Source organism: Pongo abelii, chromosome 1 (assembly GCF_028885655.2).
Source record: "Pongo abelii isolate AG06213 chromosome 1, NHGRI_mPonAbe1-v2.0_pri, whole genome shotgun sequence".
NCBI lineage: Eukaryota > Metazoa > Chordata > Mammalia > Primates > Hominidae > Pongo > Pongo abelii.
In genome coordinates, this window is record NC_071985.2 from 117,935,202 (window position 1) to 117,955,347 (window position 20,146).

Sequence of the window (20,146 nt, forward strand, 5' to 3'; positions counted from 1 at the left end):
ACCTTAGTCAAATTTCTTTGGGTTACAAGTATAACCTTCAAGCATCCCACAAGTTCAGAATCAAGGGGATTGCTTTTCTCTTTAATGTTCTATTAACATAGTCTTTTTGTTGTTGTTGTTTTGTTTTTTGAGTCAGGGTCTCACTCTGCCACCCAGGCTAGAGTGCAGTGGCATGATCACAGTTCACTGCAGCCTCAATTTCCTGGGCTCAAGCGATCCTCCCACCTCAGCCTCCCTAGTAGCTGGGACCACAAGCACACACCACCACACCCAGCTAATTGTTAAATATTTTGTAGAGACAGAGTCTCTCTATGTTGCCCAGGTTCTGTTAACACAGTCTAAGCCCTCATCTTATGTAACTTCGGGGAGTCTTGTCTACTCCCCAAGATTCTAAGATTCTAAGAATCATTTCTAAGATTCCCTGGGAAATGTTTACATCTTCCACAGACATACTCTTACTGTTTCCTGCAATCTCTTACTCCAGACTACCTCTTTGTTTCTCACAATATCTCTTCCTACTCTCTCAAAGTCATTTCTCCATCCTGACAGAAGTATCCCCTTAATACCTTATCCCAAGTATAGACATAGACATCTCCCTAAAATCCCAAAGTGCAGGAAATGTTAGGCTATAGTGTTATAAATTTAACTGCTGACTTCAAGATAAAAGAACTACAATAACACAGGAAAGATGATTATTTAAAACAAAACACAGCTATCATTACTCTAGAATCTACTGGCCATACTTGACTCCAGAGGGTTTCTCAGCAGTCATCTTTCCCTTTACCCTTCAGTTGGTCACAGAATTATAGAATACAGCTTCCCTCTCAAGGTCAGGACTACAGCAGCAGAAGTCCCTTCAAGGCTGCCTTTTCCTCCCCAAACCATAGTTTATCTTTCTCACAGACCCAGCCAGAGAAAAGTCTGTCCTTCTCTACCTATGGGCCACATTTCTTCCTTGAGGATGATTGACAGTGGGGATGTGCATTGTATTCAGGAAAGCACTCCTATTTCCTGCAATGCAAAGTATGATATGGACCCTGGCTCCAGGAAGCCAATACATTATAGTTGACAGTACAGTTCCCAAAGTCTGATTTATTCATCCTTAACTAGGACCATGTTGTTCACTGACTGTCCTGCTTAGGCACTGTTATGACAGACACAGTATAGTTCCTTTTCGCACACTGTCCTCCAGGTTACAGTGAAAAGGACTTCAGATCTGCATGCTTCTCTTCTGGTCTGTTCTTCCAATCTCTTTTGAGTGATTTTTTGTTTGTTTGTTTCTTTTTAGACAAAGTCCCATTCTGTCACCCAGGCTAGAGTACAGTGGTGCAATCTTGGCTCACTCCGCCTCCCAGATTCAAGCAATTCTCCTGCCTCAGCCTCCCAAGTAGCTGGGACTACAGGTGTGCGCCACCACGTCCAGGTAATTTTTGTATTTTTGGTAGAGATGGGGTTTTGCCATGTTGGCCAGGCTGGTCTTGAACTCCTGGCCTCAAGTGATCTACCTGCCTCACTCAGCCTCCCAAAGTGCTGAGATTACAGGCATGAGCCACTGCGCCCATCCTGAGCAAATATTTAAACCAAAGATACACACAATTCCCAAAGAAAATAATGATTATAGTCTATCATAGAGCAGCCTAAGTCTGGAATTTGAAGAAAACAATCAACTTTGTAGGCAGCCAGTTCTGTAAAAGATGAAATTGCAGGCAAAAGATGCACATAATTCATACTACTAACCCAAACATGTATCTAAAATGGAGGCATATTAATTTGTTTTCTATCACTGTCAGGGCCCTCCCCAAAACATTAAATAGTATTATTCATCACTCAATGATATGGTTGGGATTTGCATCCCCGCCCAAATCTTAGGTCAAATTGTAATCCTCAGTATTGGAGGAGGGGCCTGGTGGGAGGTGACTGTATCATGGGGGCAGATTTTCTTCTTGCTGTTCTCATGCTAGTGAGTGAGTTCTCACAAAATCTCATTTTCTTTTTTTTTCTTTTTTTTTTTTTTTTTTTTTTTTAAGCCGCCTTTGCTTTTATCATCTTGCAAAAATCAAAAGGGGGAACATGTTGGGAACAGGCCCCCAAGTCTGGCCATAAACTGGCCCCAAAACTGGCCATAAACAAAATCTCTGCAGCACTGTGACATGCTCGTGATGGCCATGATGTCCACGCTGAAGGTTGTGGGTTTACTGAAATGAGGACAAGGAACACCTGGCCTACCCAGGGCAGAAAACCACTTAAGGCATTCCTAAACCACTAACAATAGCATGAGCGATCTGTGCCTTAAGGACATGTTCCTGCTGCAGATAACTAGCCAGAGATCATCCCTTTGTTTTGGCCCATCCCTTACAAAATCTCATTTTTCAAAAGTGTGTAACAACTTCCCTTCTCTCCCTTCCTCCTGCTCCAGCCATGAAAGACATGCCTCCTTCCTCTTTGCCTTCTGCCATGACTGTAAGTTTCCTGAGGCCTCCCCAGCCATGCTTCCTGTACAGCCAGCAGAACCATGAGCCAATTAAACCTCTTTTCTTTATAAATTATCCAGTCTCAGGTAGTTCTTTATAGCAATGTGAGAACAGACTAATACACTCAACATCTCCAAGACTAAAACAGAAGACTAAAATACCTATATACAATTCCAAGCATCATTATTCAATATAGATATAACCTACAGTCCTTAAAATGACAATCTTTCTAGCTCAGGTGATTTGTCCATGTCTGCTTTCACCAGCTGTGACCAGAGGACAGGATAATACAAGCTCACAGTCCCTTAAATATACTTCCAAAATCCAAAAAATATATTAAAATTCAAGCTTTTTTATAACTCATTTGGCAGCAAACTGACTACCTCATATTATATACAAAAATTAACTCAAAATGGATAAGAAGCCTAAATGTACAAACTAAAACTATAAGACTCTCAGAAAGTAACATTTAGCCTAGGGGTTTTCAAATGGGGGCTTGTTTGCCCACTACAAAATATTTGGTAATTTTGTGAGACATGTTTATTGTGATGGCTGGAAGAAAATGCCACTAGCATCTAGTGAGTAGAGGTTAGAGATGGTGTTAAACATCTTTAAATGCACAGAACAGACTCCACAACAAGGAATTGTTATGTCTAAAGTGTCAATAGTGCTGGGGTTGAGAAATTCTACTTTAATCTCTAACATTTCTTCATTCACTCCACTGGTTCTCATCTATTTTGCTCCAAATCTTTCACAAGCATACTGAAAAATTTTGATCAATATGTAAAAATGTGTGCAGTGGAGTCACAAATTTACTTTCAGCACATGGATGTGCAAAGAAACTTTAGCTGATTTTCTATAACAAATTTGCTTTTTCTTGTGAGCCCCCATACCCACTCCATTAGGTGATATGGGGAAAAAACCCCTAGCTTTTAATTGAGTCTGATAAATTTGGACTGATTAAGTAATTGAACAGTCTCTTAAGGTGAATAGGATTCTTATGTATGATTTAGTCTTTCAGATTTCCCTCTCTTTTCCCTGCTTTAATCTGTGATGGAGTGTGGATGTTTGGTGTTGGGGGTGAAGAGTGCCCCTCTGTCTCAACCCAACCCTAGCCTTGTGGAGGTGTTGCTGGTCCGAATCCATTCTTGGGCTAGTTTGCTCCATCCTCTCTAGGCTCACTGAGGATCTGGCAAACCTCCCTCATCATACTGGTGATGGTGGTGATAAAGATCTCATACCTCCCCAGAGCTGTACCACCCATGTTGTCCCATGTTTAGACAATGCTCCTTGGAGTCCTCAGCTCCAGGACCACTTTGGCACTTCCTGAAGTTGCAGTGAACTCCTCTGGTAAGATCCCTAGCCAAATTCTCATTCTCATCTCTGTAAAGCCTGTGAGACCCTCTGGGTGTCTACCATGTTGCTATCACCATTTTTCCTTTTATGTGGTGGCAGCAGCAGTGATGGTCATGGGGGTAGCTGGCAAGGAGTCTTTCTCTTTTCATTAGAATTAGACACAGATAGCAGACTTTTTGTTTAAAAAGAAATCTAGCTGAGTCGTTGGTTTTAGTTTTCCCCCAAGGTATGTGAAAGAAGCAGGAAGAGCCAACAGTCTTCTTTTGGTTTGAAAAAGAAATGCTATAATACCTTTTTTGAGTAATAATTATATCATTTTTACTTAGGCGAATATAATGTTATTATCATTAAGCAATCAATGAAAGATGTAGATGACTTTTAACCATTAAAAAACTTTATTTTTTAAGAAAAGTTTTAAGTTCACAGCAAAATTGAGTAGAAAGAATAGAAAGTTCCCATATACTCCCTGTCATTTCATTTAGAGAAATCAACCTTATATGTATATATTAGTTTCCTAGGATTGCTGTAACAAATTACCACTGTGTGGCTTAAAACAACAAAAATTTATTCTCTCACAGTTATAGAGACCAAAAGTCTGAAATCAGGGTGTCAGCAGGGTTGGTTACTTTGGAGTTTCTGACAGAATTCATTCCATGCCTCTCTTCTAGCTTCTGATGGCTAGAGGAAATCCTTCACATTCTTTGGCTTATAGACACCACTCCAGTCTCTGCCTCCATCTTTACATGACATTCTCTCCTGTGTGTCCCTGTATGTCTTCTTCTTTTGTTTCATAAGAACATCTGTCATTGGATTTACAGCCCACTCTAATCCAGGATGAGTTCATTTCAAGATCTCTTCCTTAATTATATTTTCAAAGACCTTTTTTCCAAATAAGGCCACATTCACAGGTACTGGGAGTTATAGTTTGGACACATCTTTTAGGGAAACACAATTCAATCTACTATAATGTGTATTTAAACCTTCTAGAAAATAGGGAACTCAATTAAAATATTATTACCAGGACAAGAAATTATTAAGACAACCAACCAGAATTACAGAATTTTAGATATTAAAGGTTACTTTCAGAGGCCACAGCAACAATCTCTGAAGTCACAGTGTCTTACAAAACTCTTAATTAAAATTAATATTTACAAGGAGAATTTTATGATACAAACTAGTATCTATTTACTGACCTTCTTGGAGAAGACTAAACATTTCTCCTTATCTTGTTAGTATTTTTTTCACCATAATTATGAAGGCCTGTGGTTTTTCAAGCCTAAGTCCTAGAAAACCAGCCATTCATTGGCAGCAATAGGGGAAAAAAACCAGCTCTGAGAGCTCAAAACTGACCATACGGGAAAAGAGAAAGGAGTAAAATAGGATACTTAATAAATTCAGTACAGGACATGAAATGCTTTCCATCTATGTTTCCCACCATAGATTATAAGTTTCTATAAAGATTTGCATTTTGAATTATTGAAAATTTTTTCCAGAGGTGGCATTAACAGGTATGGTATGGATGTGTGGACATGACTCAAAGGAGCTATGTGAGTGGTACTGGCCAGATAAAGTACAGTAGCTCTGCCCTTGCCTCTATTATTGGACCAATGGGGTCACCTTCTTGCAGAGCCCTGTACTCCCATACTTCTGCAGCATTTCTCATGTTCAGTGACAAAAGTAAGGCTGTTATCCTGTCTGTGTGGTATGGCTATAGCAATGGGCATGGTATTGGAAGAGGAATTTGCAATAAAATGTACAAGTCCCTCCCTCACTAGAGTTCAGGTGTGGCAGGAACATGGCCTTGTGGGTCAGATTTGGCATTTCGATCCTCAAAGGATCACTGGGGCAAGGTATACACCCAAAAAGAAGCAGAAGTGGAATTGTAAATAGGGTAGTCTGAGAGTTGAGCATAAAGTTAGGGAGACCCACAATTGCTTTCTGGCCCAAAGAGCAAGAGTGAAATAATAAGGAGCAAATGTAGCCAAGAAACAAGAGACAGACGGAAACTAGACCAGAACAAAAATAATTCAGAACAAGTAAAAGAGGTCTTGGGTAATTTGTATAATTTCCACAAAACAACACTAAAGATTGGTTTATTGATGGGTGAGGTGGAAGTGTTGGATTATCTTGAAATTTAGAACTCCCTTCAACTTCATGCCTCCCCAGTTATACTTCTGTGCATCTACCCAGAAGAACTGAAGGCAGGGAATAAAAGAATATTTGTACACTCATGGTCATAGTGTGACTGGCTTAAGTCCCACTGCTCAGCACTCAGTGGCCAAATACAGGAGAAGCAAGGTGTGGTGAAAGAAGAGCAACTTTAGCATTAGCAACTAATGCTAGAAGTTGGGGAATGGCCAAAGGGCATTCTGGTTACAAATCTGGTGCCCCAGGTGAGGAACTGTATATTTTGATTGACTCAACCTGTACACCAGGTTTCCAATGAGTGGAGCAACTGGCTGTGGCGTGCACCAGGGCTTACCCACCCACGCTACCAGGCAGGATAGAGTCCACTTACAAACTCCAGCTTCTCATGGCTAGCTGACCTCACAGCTGGGACCTTAGGGAATTCCCAGCAGTTGCCAAGACTACTTTTGTCTTGGGGATTTTCCCTTCTCTCGCCTTCGTGTGTCCCTTATACTGGACCTGGTATAGGTCATCTGTGGTGCTGTGTAGGCCTCTGTGACATCTGGACTGAATGCAGGTCACTCTGTGGTGCCACCTGGGTTTCAGACAAGATCTCAGGACTTTTCTCCAGTCTTCCCTCTTTAGGATCAATTTGGAATGCTGGGTCTACATCAGATCTGTTTGTGTTTGTGTCTCTGTTTACTGTTACCCCTCCCTCCAAGAGTACTTTAGCAGTCTCTGTCCCACCCAATAAGACCAGTCTCATCTGCTTGTCAGAAGGCAGCAAGATAGGCTGCTTCTGTCCTCACTTGGGGAGAAACAGTTTTCAATTTCCTGGCCCCTGACATTGTCATCCTTTTTGGGAATCCAGAGTATTTCCTGTAACTGTGTCAAGCTTTGGGGGATGTAGTGGGGAAGCATGTGAACTTTTTCCTAGACTATCTGGGACTCCAGCTGGTTATATATTATTGCCAGTTTTTGTGCACATTTTTAACTAATGGGCAAATTATACTAAGGAAAATTCAGAGTTCAAATGGTTAGCCTGCAACTATAAAGTTAAGAAGTCTTCTAAAGCTATCAATTTATTTTCTTTTCGGCCTACTTTGAACCTGTTATTAAGCTACTGGTGTTGAAATAAAACTTACTGTTTCAAGGTTACTTGGAGATTTCATTTTTCTTATACACATCAGCCAGTTCTGGCTAAAATGGAAACATTAGAAACTCGTTTGAAACTGACAGAGAAAAAAGAGGTAAAAGATGTTTTTAAAATCAAAACTGCCATGAAAACTACTTTACCCAAATTCTGGTCCACAGCTTTCCTTAGATTACCTATCAGGTTTTAGCCATGTGAACAGGTTCCAATCTCATCAGAAAAATAATTTGGATTCAGCTATCTTTTATAAAGTGGTGAGTTTGTATTGCTGTCTTATGGCTAGAGTTCTGAGGTAAAAGCTATTGGATCTTTGTGCATGTATGTATATATGTTTTGATAAGTTTATGGGTATGTACATGTATTATGTTATATGTTGTGTCTAGCATGCTACAAAATAGGCTTAAAAGTAAATGGGTACTCATAAATTAACTCCAAATGCTTTTCAAATTTACATGAATCTTTGGTAAATAAAACTGGCTTTAAAATTATTGACAAAAATAGGCTAGGCATGGTGGCTCACATCCATAATCCCAACACTTCGGGAGGTCAAGGCAGGAAGACAGCTTGAGCCCAGGAGTTTAGACAAGCCTGAGCAATACAGCAAGACCCAGTCTCTGCAAAAAATAGAAAAATTAGCCAGGTGTGGTGGCACATGCCTATAGTCCCAGCTATTCGGGAGGCTGAACTGGAAGGATTACCTGAGCCCAGGGAGGTCAAGGCTGCAGCGAGCTGTGATTGCACCGCTGCACTCCATACTGAGCAACAGTGAGACTCTGTCTCAAAAAAAATTATTGGTAAAAATAGAAATGTCATCAGAATTGTCAGCATACATTTTTGTCTGAGTTTATTGAACAAATGATTTTATATTTGTCTCTGTCTCTATATTAAGATGTCAGGGTTTGTCACAAAGGTTGTGAGACTATAAACCCAGCCAAAAACAGAATAATCTTTGTGTGATTTTTTTTGTCAAAGAAGACTAATTTAATATTGTTGGTTCAATGAAAATAGCTGAATCTTCTGAGTTAACAGCAAAAGGCATTTAACTTTAAGGTTCTTACTTAAGTGTTCACCTGCTATTCCGACTTTAAAAATGATTAACTGGGAAATAACTTTAAATAATAATTAGTTTTGTATAATATCTCGGTTTTCACAAGTAATCTAGAGAAACTGTTAAAATGAAAAAATTGAGTACATGTAAGTAAGATAAATGCTTATAAGTGGACTTTATGTATAATTTTAAATTTTTAAATTATTTTGAATTAAGTAATAAATTCTCATTAAATGTCTGGGTAATTTCAATTAAGAAAAGGTTATGATATAGAAAAACATATTTCTAAAACTGTGGAATGGTCTCATCTATAAAATGCTAACATCCATCAGACAGTTCAGGGTTTTCTGCACTAAAATTTAAGGTTTCAAAGGATAAGTATTCTAGCTGATATACACTTCTGTAAGTTGTGTTCTTATTGAAAAAAATTGTGTCATTTGGAGGTTATTTGAAAGTTATTTATGGAAGAAGTTTAAAAAATCAGTAAGTAGGGGAGCGAGATGTGAAAAAAGTTATGGCATATTTTTGGTAAGGAATGCTATAAAGAAAAGAGAATAGTTTTTATGAAAAAGGATCTTGTATGGTAAATTTTTGTCCTAAAGCAAAATGACTGATTATTTAGGAAAGAGGACAAATTAGGAACCCCAAGCATGTCGTAGTTACGTGTAAGTTATGACAGGTTAGTGAAGGAGAATTTATCAAAGGAATTTTGTGTGTGATTAAGTTAGCTATAATTTTTTTTTTTTTTTTTTTTTTTTTTGAGACAGAGTCTGGCTCTGTCGCCCAGGCTGGAGTGCAGTGGCACAATCTTGGCTCACTGCAAGCTCCACCTCCCAGGTACACGCCATTCTCCTGCCTCAACCTCCCGAGTAGCTGGGACTACAGGTGCCCACCACCACGCCCAGCTAATTTTTTGTATTTTTAGTAGAGACAGGTTTCACCGTGTTAGCCAGGATGGTCTCAATCTCCTGACCTCGTGATCCACCCATCTCAGCCTCCCAAATTGCTGGGATTACAGGCGTGAGCCACTGCGCCCGGCCAAGTTAGCTATAATTTAAAAGGAAGTGTTTACAATAGTCTTTCTAAAGAATGATCCCCAGAGATTGGCAAGAGGGCCAAATAGGAAGAGTTACAGTCTGTAGCTCCCAGCAAGACCAACACAGAAGGCGGGCGATTTCCGCATTTCCAACTGAGGTATCCTGTTCATCTCATTGGGACTGGTTAGGCAGTGGGGACGGCCCACAGAGGGCGAGCAAAAGTAGGGTGGGGCATCACCCCATCCAGGAAGCGCAAGCAGCCAGGGGCCTCCCTCCCTGAGCCATGAGAAGCCGTGAGGGACTGTGCTATCTGGCTCAGATACTATGCTTTTCCTACGGTTTTTGCAATCCAATCCCCAGACCAGGAGATTCCCTCGTGTGCCTACACCACCAGGGCCCTGGGTTTCAACCACAAAACTGGGTGGCTGTTTGGGCACACACCAAGCTAGCTGCAGGAGTTTTTTTTTTTTTTCTTACCTCAGTGGTGCCTGGAACCCCAGCGAGACAGAACGTTTCACTCACCTGGAAAGAGGGTGGAAGCCAGGGAGGCAAGTGTTCTCGCTCAGCAGGTCCCACTCCCACAGAGCCCAGCAAGCTAAGAACCACTGGCTTGGAATTCTCACTGCCAGTCCAGCAGTCTGATGTCAACCTGGGATGATCAAGCTTGGTGTGGGGAGGGGCATCCACCATTACTGAGGCTTGAGTAGGCGGTTTTCCCCCAACAGTGCTAAGGAGGCCAGGAAGTTCAGATTAGGCAGAACGCACCACAGTGTGGCAAAGCAGCTGTAGCCAGACTGCCTCTCTAGATTCTTCCTCACTAGGCAGGGAATCTCTGAAAGAAAGGCAGCAGCCCCATCGGGGCTTATAGATAAAACTCCCATCTCCCTGGGACAGAGCACCTGGGGGAAGGGGAGGCTGTGGGCACAGCTTCAGCAGACTTAAATATTCCTGCCTGCCAGCTCTGAAGAGTGCAGCAGATCCTGACAAGGAGCATTCTCCCAGCACAGCGCTTAAGCTCTGCTAAGGGACAGACTGCCTCCTCAAGTGGGTCCCTGACCCCCGTGCCTCGTGACTGGGAGAGACCTCCCAACAGGGGTTGACAGACACCTCATACAGGAGAGCTCCAGCTGGCATCAGGCCAGTGCCCCTCTGGGATGAAGCTGCCAGACGAAGGACAGGCAGCAACCTTTGCTGTTCTGCAGCCTCCGCTGGTGATACACAAGCAAACAGGGTCTGGAGAGGACCTCCAGCAAACTGCAGCAGACCTGCAGAAGAGGGGCCTATTAGAAGAAAAACTAACAAACAGAAAGCAACAACATCAACATCAACAAAAGGACCTCCACACAAATACCCCATCCAAAGGTCATCAGCCTCAAAGATCAAAAGTAGATAAATCCACGGAGATGAGGAGAAAACAGCGCAAAAATGCTTAAAATTCCAAAAAACAGAATGCCTCTTCTCCTCCAAATGATTGCAACTCCTCTCCAGCAAGGGTGCAAAACTGGATGGAGAATGAGTTTGATGAATTGACAGAAGTAGGCTTCAGAAGGTGAGTAATAACTCCTCTGAGATAAAGGAGCAAGCTCTAACCCAAAGCAAGGAAACTCAGAACCTTGATAAAAGGTTATAGAAACTGCTAACTAGAATGACCAGTTTAGAGAAGAACATAAATGATCTGATGGAGCTGAAAAACACAGCACAAGAACTTCGCGAAGCATACACAAGTATCAATCAAGCAGAAGAAAGGATATCAGAGATTAAAGATCAACTACTGAAATAAGGCTTGAAGACAAGATTAGAAAAAAAAAAAAAAAGAAAGAAAAGGAACAAACAGCTGGGCGTGGTGGCTCACGCCTGTAATCCTAGCACTTTGGGAGGCCAAGGCAGGCAGATCACCTGAGGTCGGGAGTTTGAAACCAGCCTGACCAATATGGAGAAACCCCATCTCTACTGAAAATACAAAAATTATCTGGGTGTGGTGGCACATGCCTATAATCCCAGCTACTCAGGAGGCTGAGGCAGGAGAATCGCTTAAACCCAGAAGGCAGAGGTTGTGGTGAGCCAAGATCATGCCATTGCACTCCAGCTTGGGCAACAAGAGCAAAACTCCATCTCAAAAAAAAAAAAAAGAAAAGAAAGAAAAGGAACAAAGCCTCCAAGAAATATGGGACTAGGTGAAAAGACCAAACCTATGATTGATTGGGGTACCTGAAAGTGACGGGGAGAATAAAGCAAAGTTGCAAAACACACTTCAGGATATTATCCAGGAGAACTTCCCCAACCTAGCAAGACAGACCAACATGCCAATTCAGGAAATACAGAGAACATCACTAACATACTCCTTGAGAAGAGCAACTCCAAGACACACAATCGTCAGATTCTCCAAGGTTGAAATGAAGGAAAAAATGCTAAGAGCAGCCAGAAAGAAAGGTCAGGTTACCTACAAGGGGAAGCCAATCAGACTAATAGCAGATCTCTCTACAGAAATCCTACAAGCCAGAAGAGAGTGGAGGCCAGTATTCAACATTCTTAAAGAAAAGAATTTTCAACCCAGAATTTCATATGCAGCCAAACTAAGCTTCATAAGCGAACGACAAATAAAATCCTTTACAGACAAGCAAATGCTGAGAGATTTTGTCACCATCAGACCTGCTTACAAGAGCTCCTGAAGGAAGCACTAAATATGGAAAGGAAAAACCAGTACCAGCCACTGCAAAAACACACCAAAATATAAAGACCAGCAACATCATCAAGAAACTACATCAACTAATGTGCAAAATAACCAGCTAGCATCATGATTATAGGATCAAATTCACACATAAAAATATTAACCTTTAATGTAAATGGGCTAAATGCCCCAATTAAAAGACACAGACTGGAAAATTGGATAAAGAGTCAAGACCTCTCTGTGCTGTATTCAGAAGACCCATCCCACGTGCAAAGACACACATAGGCTCAAAATAAAGGGATGGAGGAATATTTACCAAGCAAATGGAAAGCAAAAAAAAAGCAGGGGTTGCAATCCTAGTCTCTGATAAAGCAGACTTTAAACCAACAAAGATCAAAAAGACAAAGAAGGGCATTACATAATGGCAAAGGGATCAACACAACAAGAGCTAACTATCCTAAATATATATGCACCCAATACAAGAACACCCAGATTCATAAAAACTAGTTCCTAAAGACCTACAAAGAGACTTAGACTCCCACACAATAATAGTGGGAGACTTTAACACCCCACTGTCAATATTAGATAGATCAATGACACAGAAAATTAACAAAGATATTCAGGACTTGAACTCAGCTCTAGACCAAGCGGACCTAATAAACATCTACAGAACTCTCCACCCACCCCAAAGCAACAGAATATACATTCTTCACAGCACCACATAGCGCTTATTCTAAAATCGACCACATAATTGGGAGTAAAACACTCCTCAGCAAATGCAAAAGAATGGAAATCATGACAACAGACTCTCAGACCACAGTGCAATCAAACTAGAACTCAGGATTAAGAAACTCACTCAAGGGAAGTGAGGAGCTCCTCTACCTGGCCGCCCCGTCTGGGAATTTAGGAGCACCTCTACCCAGCCGCCCCGTCTGGGAAGTGTGGAGCGCCTCTGCCCGGCCGCCCCTGCCCGGCCGCCCCGTCTGGGAAGTGAGGAGCGCCTCTGCCCGGCCGCCCCGTCTGGGAATTGAGGAGCGCCTCTGCCCGGCCGCCCATCGTCTGGGATGTGAGGAGCGCCTCTGCCCGGCTGCCCTTCATCTGGGATGTGAGGAGCACCTCTGCCCGGCCGCCCTTCGTCTGGGAGGTGATGAGCGCCTCTGCCCGGCCGCCCTTCGTCTGGGAGGTGAGGAGCACCTCTGCCCGGCCGCCCCGTCTAGGAAGTGAGTGCCTCTGCCCGACCACCCCCGTCTGGGAGGTGAGGAGCGTCTCTGCCCGGCCGCCCCATCTGGGAAGTGAGGAGCGCCTCTGCCCGGCCGCCCGGTCTGGGAGGAGAAATTCTTCTGCCTTGGGATGCTTTTGATCAATGGCCTTGCCCCCAGCCCCCTGCTCTCTGAAACATGTGCTGTGTCAACTCAGGGTTAAATGGATTAAGGGCGGTGCAAGATGTGCTTTGTTAAACAGATACTTGAAGGCAGCATGCTGGTTAAGGGTCATCACCACTCCCTAATCTCAAGTACCCAGGGACACAAACACTGCAGAAGGCCACAGGGACCTCTGCCTAGGAAAACCAGAGACCTTTGTTCATGTGTTTATCTGCTGACCTTCTCTCCACTGTTATCCTATGACCCTGCCACATCCCCCTCTCCGAGAAACACCCAGAAATGTTCAATAAATACTTAAAAAAAAAAAAGGAACTCACTCAAAACTGCACAACTACATGGAAACTGAGCAACCTGTTCCTGAATGACTAATGGGTAAATAACGAAATTAAGGCAGAAATAAGTTCTTTGAAACCAAGGAGAATAAAGAGACAACATGCCAGAATCTCTGGGACAGAGCTAAAGCAGTGTTTAGAGGGAAATTTATATCACTAAATGCCCATATCAGAAAGCGGAAAAGATCTAAAATCGACACCCTAATATCACAATTAAAAGAACTAGAGAAGCAAAAGCAAAGAAACTCAAAAACTAGCAGAAGACAAGAAATAACTCAGACCAGAGCAAAAAAGAAGGAGATCAAGACAAAAAAAAAAAAAAAAAACCCATCAAAAAAATCAACGAATCCAGGAGCTGGTTTTTTGAAAAGATTAACAAAATAGATAGACGGCTAGCAAGACTAATAAAGGAGAAAAGAGAGAAGAATCAAACAGATGTAATAAAAAATGATAAAGGGGATATCACCACTGATCCCACAAAAATACAAACTACCATCAGAGAATACTATAAACACCTCTTTGCACATAAACTAGAAAGAAATGGATAAATTCTTGGACACATACAACCTCCCAAGACTAAACCAGGAAGAAGTTGAATCCCTGAATAGACCAATAACAAGTTCTGAAATTGAGGCAGTAATTAATAGCCTACCAACCAAAAAAAGTCCAGGACCAGGTGGATTCACAGCCGAATTCTACCAGAGGTACAAAGAGGAGCTGATACCATTCCTTCTGAAACTATTCCAAACAATAGAAAAAGAGGGACTCATCCCTAACTCATTTTATGAGACCAGCATCATCCTGATACCAAAACTTGGCAGACACACAACACAGAAAAAGAAAATTTCAGGCCAATCTCCCTGATGAACATCGATGTGATAATTCTCAATAAAATACTGGCAAACCAAATCCAGCAGCACATCAAAAAGCTTATCCACCATGACCAAGTCAGCTTCATCCCAGGAATGCAAGCCTGGTTCAACATACACAAATCAATAAACATAATCCATCACATAAACAGAACCATGTAAAAACCACATGATTATCTCAATAGATGCAGAAAAGGCCTTCAATGAAATTCAACATCCCTTCATGCTAAAAACTCTCAATAAGCTAGGTATTGATGGAATGTATCTCAAAATAATAAGAGCTATTTATGACAAACCCATACTCAATATAGTACTGAATGGGCAAAAGCTGGAAGCATTCCCCTTGAAAACCGGCACAAGACAAGGATGCCCTCTCTCACTACTCCTGTTCAACATAGTATTGGAAGTTCAGGCAAGGGCAATCAGGCAAAAGAAAGAATACAGGGTATTCAAATAGGAAGAGAGGAAGTCAAATTTTCTGTGTCTGCAAAAGACATGATTGTATATCTACAAAACCCTATTGTCTCAGCTCAAAAACTCTTTAAGCTTATAAGCAACTTCAACAAAGTCTCAGCATACAAAATCAATATGCAAAAATCACAAGCATTCCTATACACCAATAATAGACCAGCAGAGAGCCAAATCATGAGTGAACTCCCATTAGCAATAGCTACAAAGAGAATAAAATACCTAGGAATACAACTTACAAGGGACGTGAAGGACCTCTTCAAGGAGAACTACAAACCACTGCTCAAGGAAATAAGGGAGGACACAAACAAATGGAAAAAAAAATTCCATGCTCATGGATAGGAAGAATTGGTATCATGAAAATGGCCATACTATCCAAAGTAATTTATAGATTCAGTGCTATTCCCATCAAGCTACCATTGACTTTCTTCACAGAACTAGAAAAAACTACTTTAGATTTCATATGGAACCAAAAAAGAGCCCATATAGCCAAGACAATCCTAAGCAAAAGAACAAAGCTGGAGGCATCACACTACCTGACTTCAAACTATACTACAAGGCTACAGTAACCAAAACAGCATGGTACTGATAGCAACACAGATATATAGGCCAATGGAACAGAACAGAGGCCTCAGAAATAGCACCACACATCTACAACCATCTGACCTTCAGCAAACCTGACAAAAACAAGCAATGGGGAAAGGATTCCCTACTTAATAAATGGTGACGGGAAAACTGGCTAGCCATATGCAGAAAACAGAAACTGGGCCCCTTCCTTATGTCTTAAACAAAAATTAACTCAAGGTGGATTAAAGACTTAAACATAAAACTTAGAACCATAAAAACCCTAGAAGAAAACCTAGGTAACATCATTCAGGACATAGGCAAGGACTTCATGACTAAAACAACAAAAGCAATTTCAACCGAAGCCAAAATTGACAAATGGGATCTAATTAAACTAAGAGCTTCTGCTCAGCAAAAGAAACTACCATCAGCTTGAACAGGCAACCTACAGAATGGGAGAAAATTTTTGCAATCTATCCATCTGACAAACGGCTAACCTCCAGAATCTAAAAGGAACTTAAACAAATTTACAAGAAAAAAAACAACCCCATCAAAAAGTGGGCAAAGGATATGAACAGACACTTCTCAAAAGAAGACATTTATACCTGGTGTGGTGGCTTACGCCTGTAATCCCAGCACTATGGGAGGCTGAGGCGGACGGATCATGAGGTCAGGAGATCAAGACCATCCTGGCTAACACCGTGAAACCTCGTCTCTACTAAAAATACAAAAAAAAAAAAAAAAAAAAATTAGCCGGGTGTGGTTGTGAGCGCCTGCAGTCCCAAAAAAGAAGACATTTACGGGGCCAACAAACGTATAAAAAAAAAACCCTCATCATTACTGGTCATTAGAGAAATGCAAATCAAAACCACAATGAGATACCATTTTATGCCAGTTAGAATGGCAATCATTAAAAACTCAGGAAACAACAGATGCTGGTGAGGATGTGAAGAAATAGGAATGCTTTTACACCGTTGGTGGGAGTGTAAATTGGTTCAACCATTTTGGAAGACAGTATGGCGATTCCTCAAGGATCTAGAACCAGAAATTCCATTTGACCCAGCAATCCCATTACTGGGTATATACCCAAAGGATTATAAATCATTTCAAAGGATTATAAATCATGCGCACGTATGTTTATTGCAGCACTATTTACAATAGCAAAAATTTGGAACCAACCCAAATGCCCATCAATGATAGACTGGATAAAGAAAATGTGGCACATATACACTATGGAATACTATGGAGCCATAAAAAAGAATGAGTTCAGCCAGGCACAGTGGCTAATGCCTATAATCCCAGGACTTTGGGAGGCTGAGGCGGGCGGATCACCTGAGGTTGGGAGTTCGAGACAAGCCTGACTAACATTGAGACACCCCGTCTCTACTAAAAATACAAAATTAGCCAGGCATGGTGGCACATGCCTGTAATCCCAACTACTTGGGAGGCTGAGGCAGGAGAATCGCTTGAACCTAGGAGACAGTGGTTGCGGTGAGCCAAGATAGCGCCATTGCACTCCAGCCTGGGCAACAAGAGTGAAACTCTGTCTCAAAAAGAAAAAAAAAAAAAAAAAGAATGAGTTCATGTCCTTTGCAGGGACATGGATGAAGCTGGAAACCATCACCCTCAGCAAACTAACACAGGAACAGAAAACCAAACACCAAATGCTCTCACTCATAAGTGGGAGTTGAACAATAAGAACGCATGGACACAGGGAGGGGAACATCTCATACCCGGGCCTGTCAGGGGGTGGGGGGCAGGGGGAGGGAGAGCATTAGGACAAATAATGCATGTGGGGCTTAAAACCTAGATGATGGGTTGATAGGTACAGCAAACCACCATGGCACATGTATACCTATGTAACAAACCTACATGTTCTGTACATGTATCCCAGAACTTAAAGTAAAATAAAAATAAAAATAATGAATGATTCCCTAGGTTTAAATAAGGTTTTCCTAAGGTGTTGGTTTACTCTTAATGAAATTAAAGGAAATTTTGCTTTTTAATTCTATCACCTATTTTTTTTCAAAACTTCTCAGATTCATATCTCAGAAGTTCAACTTTTGTTGTGTCTGGCTGTTTTCAGCTTTTTCCTCCCTTTGAAAAGGATGCTCTCCTTCAACTTTTTCCATCAGCTCCTCTAATTTTTTTTCCTCTGATTCTAACTGTTGGGGCCTGATGCTGAAATGTTTTATCTTAGAAGTCTATAAAAGCAGTGTTTTCCTCCAATATAACTTGATTCTGTACTCCCAGCTTTTCTTGATATGTGTGATTTTCATTGTAATTAGGAAACTTCTCACGCAATTGCTCAGAGTGATGTATTCCCTTGCTATACTCATAATCGTGAATACACTCTTCTTGTGTCTGATTAAATTCAAGCACTTTTTTCAGGTTAGCTACATGGTCTTCCCATAAGGAGAAGCAGTCACACAGCAGACGGGGTTTTTTGCCTGTGTAGTAACTTACTTAAGAAACAAGATTTTTATGTTTTATCAAGATAATTCCCACGCTCTCTTTAATGGGTTTTTAATTGCCTAGAAAAACTGAGATTTAAAAGGGTTCAGGTTTTTATGTCCAGGTAACCTTCTGAATTGCCTTTAAAGTCTTTAATTATCAGTTTGGTTAAATGAGTAACTATTATTTTTACAATGAATATTATCTTGTTTTGATCAAATGTTTTGAGCCTTTTAAAATCTTTGACCAATGTCCTCAAAATCGAAATCATAAATTAAGTCTCTGACTTATTGCTGGGGTTTATCAAAGCTATAAAAATTAATCACTGCAAGGTTGTAAAATATTTTTACAGCCTCCAGTCAGGTCATAGACTCCGGTATCACACCTCCAGCTCCTTGAAAAGGTCCCTATCAGGTGATATTAACTAATCCTTGTGCTTTTAAGTTATAGGGATTTACACATATCTCATCCAAAGAAGGCATCAACTCCTGCCAGTATCTGACACTAAACTGCAGTTAACCAAAGCCTCATCTTTAGACTCAGGCAAAGGCAACAAAGTAAACTGCTTTTATGAGACACAGGGACAGTCTTGTGTTCAAAAATATTAAGATTCATTTAACAATTTTGACTCTATCTGAATGAATATAATTTATTCTGTGCCTTGATACTAAATAATTTAAGTGTTTAGCTACCTATGAACTTATTTTCCTGTTATTCTCGAAACTAGGCAGGGTTTATCACCTTTGTGCTTGAAATGTTAATTCTTTCTGTTTTGTTTTACCTACAAAAGTTGAAACTCTTCAATCCCGCCATGCCTAGAGACTATAACGTAATGTTGTAAGGGCCAGTATTGAGAGCTAAAATTAGTTCAGGCCCTACAAATCAAGGATGACACACAGATGCCAAAACAGCTAAACAAAATGCTTGCATTTTCTATAGCTAATTGCAACAAGCCAAGATTACAGCAGCTCAATGCATAGAATTTATAGATAAGTCAATTTTGTAACCCTTGCCTTTTGGTTTTTGCCTCTTAACATTGCTTAAGAGGGGTTTTAAAGTTAATGAGTGCCTGCCCACCTCCTTCCCCATCTGGCCTAGAACGTTTAATTGGCTGTAACTCTTTTGACTCTAAGTCAGTTGGCCGCAGGAGGGACATGATGGACTTAGGGCAGGTAGCACACCACCCTGGCATTGATATGGGACAAAATTAAAGTTTGGACACTGATACTGTCTCTGGGATACCTTGACCAAAACAAACAAACAAACAAACAAAACAACGTGGAATGCTGTTTTGAAGGCATGAGCCTAGCCATTCCCCATCTGCAAGCATTTGATCAGTAAAGCTTTCACCACAGGTCACTTCTCATGTTCTTGGCCTCTAGGCAGCAAGCAGCCAGAAGTGAGCCAGTTGCAATAGCGGCATTATTGACAATAGCAAAAGGTGGAAGCAACCCAACTGTCCAACCACGGATGAATGGATAAACAAAACGTGGTATATATATATTATTCAGCCTTAAAAAGGAAGGAAATTCTAACATATGCTACTATATGGATGAAACTCGTGGACATTACACTATGTGAAATAAGGCAGTTATATAAATAGAAATGCTGTATGATTTCACTCATGTCAGGTACCCAGAATAGTCAGATTTGTAGAGACACAAAGTAGAATGGTGGTTGCCAGGAGCTGGGGATAAGGAAGAATGAGGAATTATTGTTTAATCAGTACAGAACTTCAGTACTGCAAGATGAAAGAGTTCTAGAGATGGATGCTGATGGTGGCTGTATAACAATATGAATGTACTACTGAACTGTACACCTAAAAATGGATGAGATATTAAATTTTATGTGTATTTTGCCACAATTTTAAAAAAATTACATGAAAGTAGGCCAGGCACGGTGGCTCACACCTGTAATCCCAGCACTTTGGGAAGCCAAGGCGGGTGGATCACTTGGTCAGGCGTTCGAAACCAGCCTGGCCAACATGTGAAAGCCCGTTTCTACTAAAAATAGAAAAATTAGCCGACGTGGTGGCGCATGCCTGTAATCCCAGCTACTCGGGAGGCTGAGGCGGGAGAATCGCTTGAACCCGGGAGGCAGAGGTTGCAGTGAGCCAAGATCGCGCCACTGCACTCCAACCTGGGCGACAAGAGCAAGATTCCGTCTCAAAAAAGAAAAAAATAATGAAAATAAAAGGAAACTAACTGTGACTGAAGA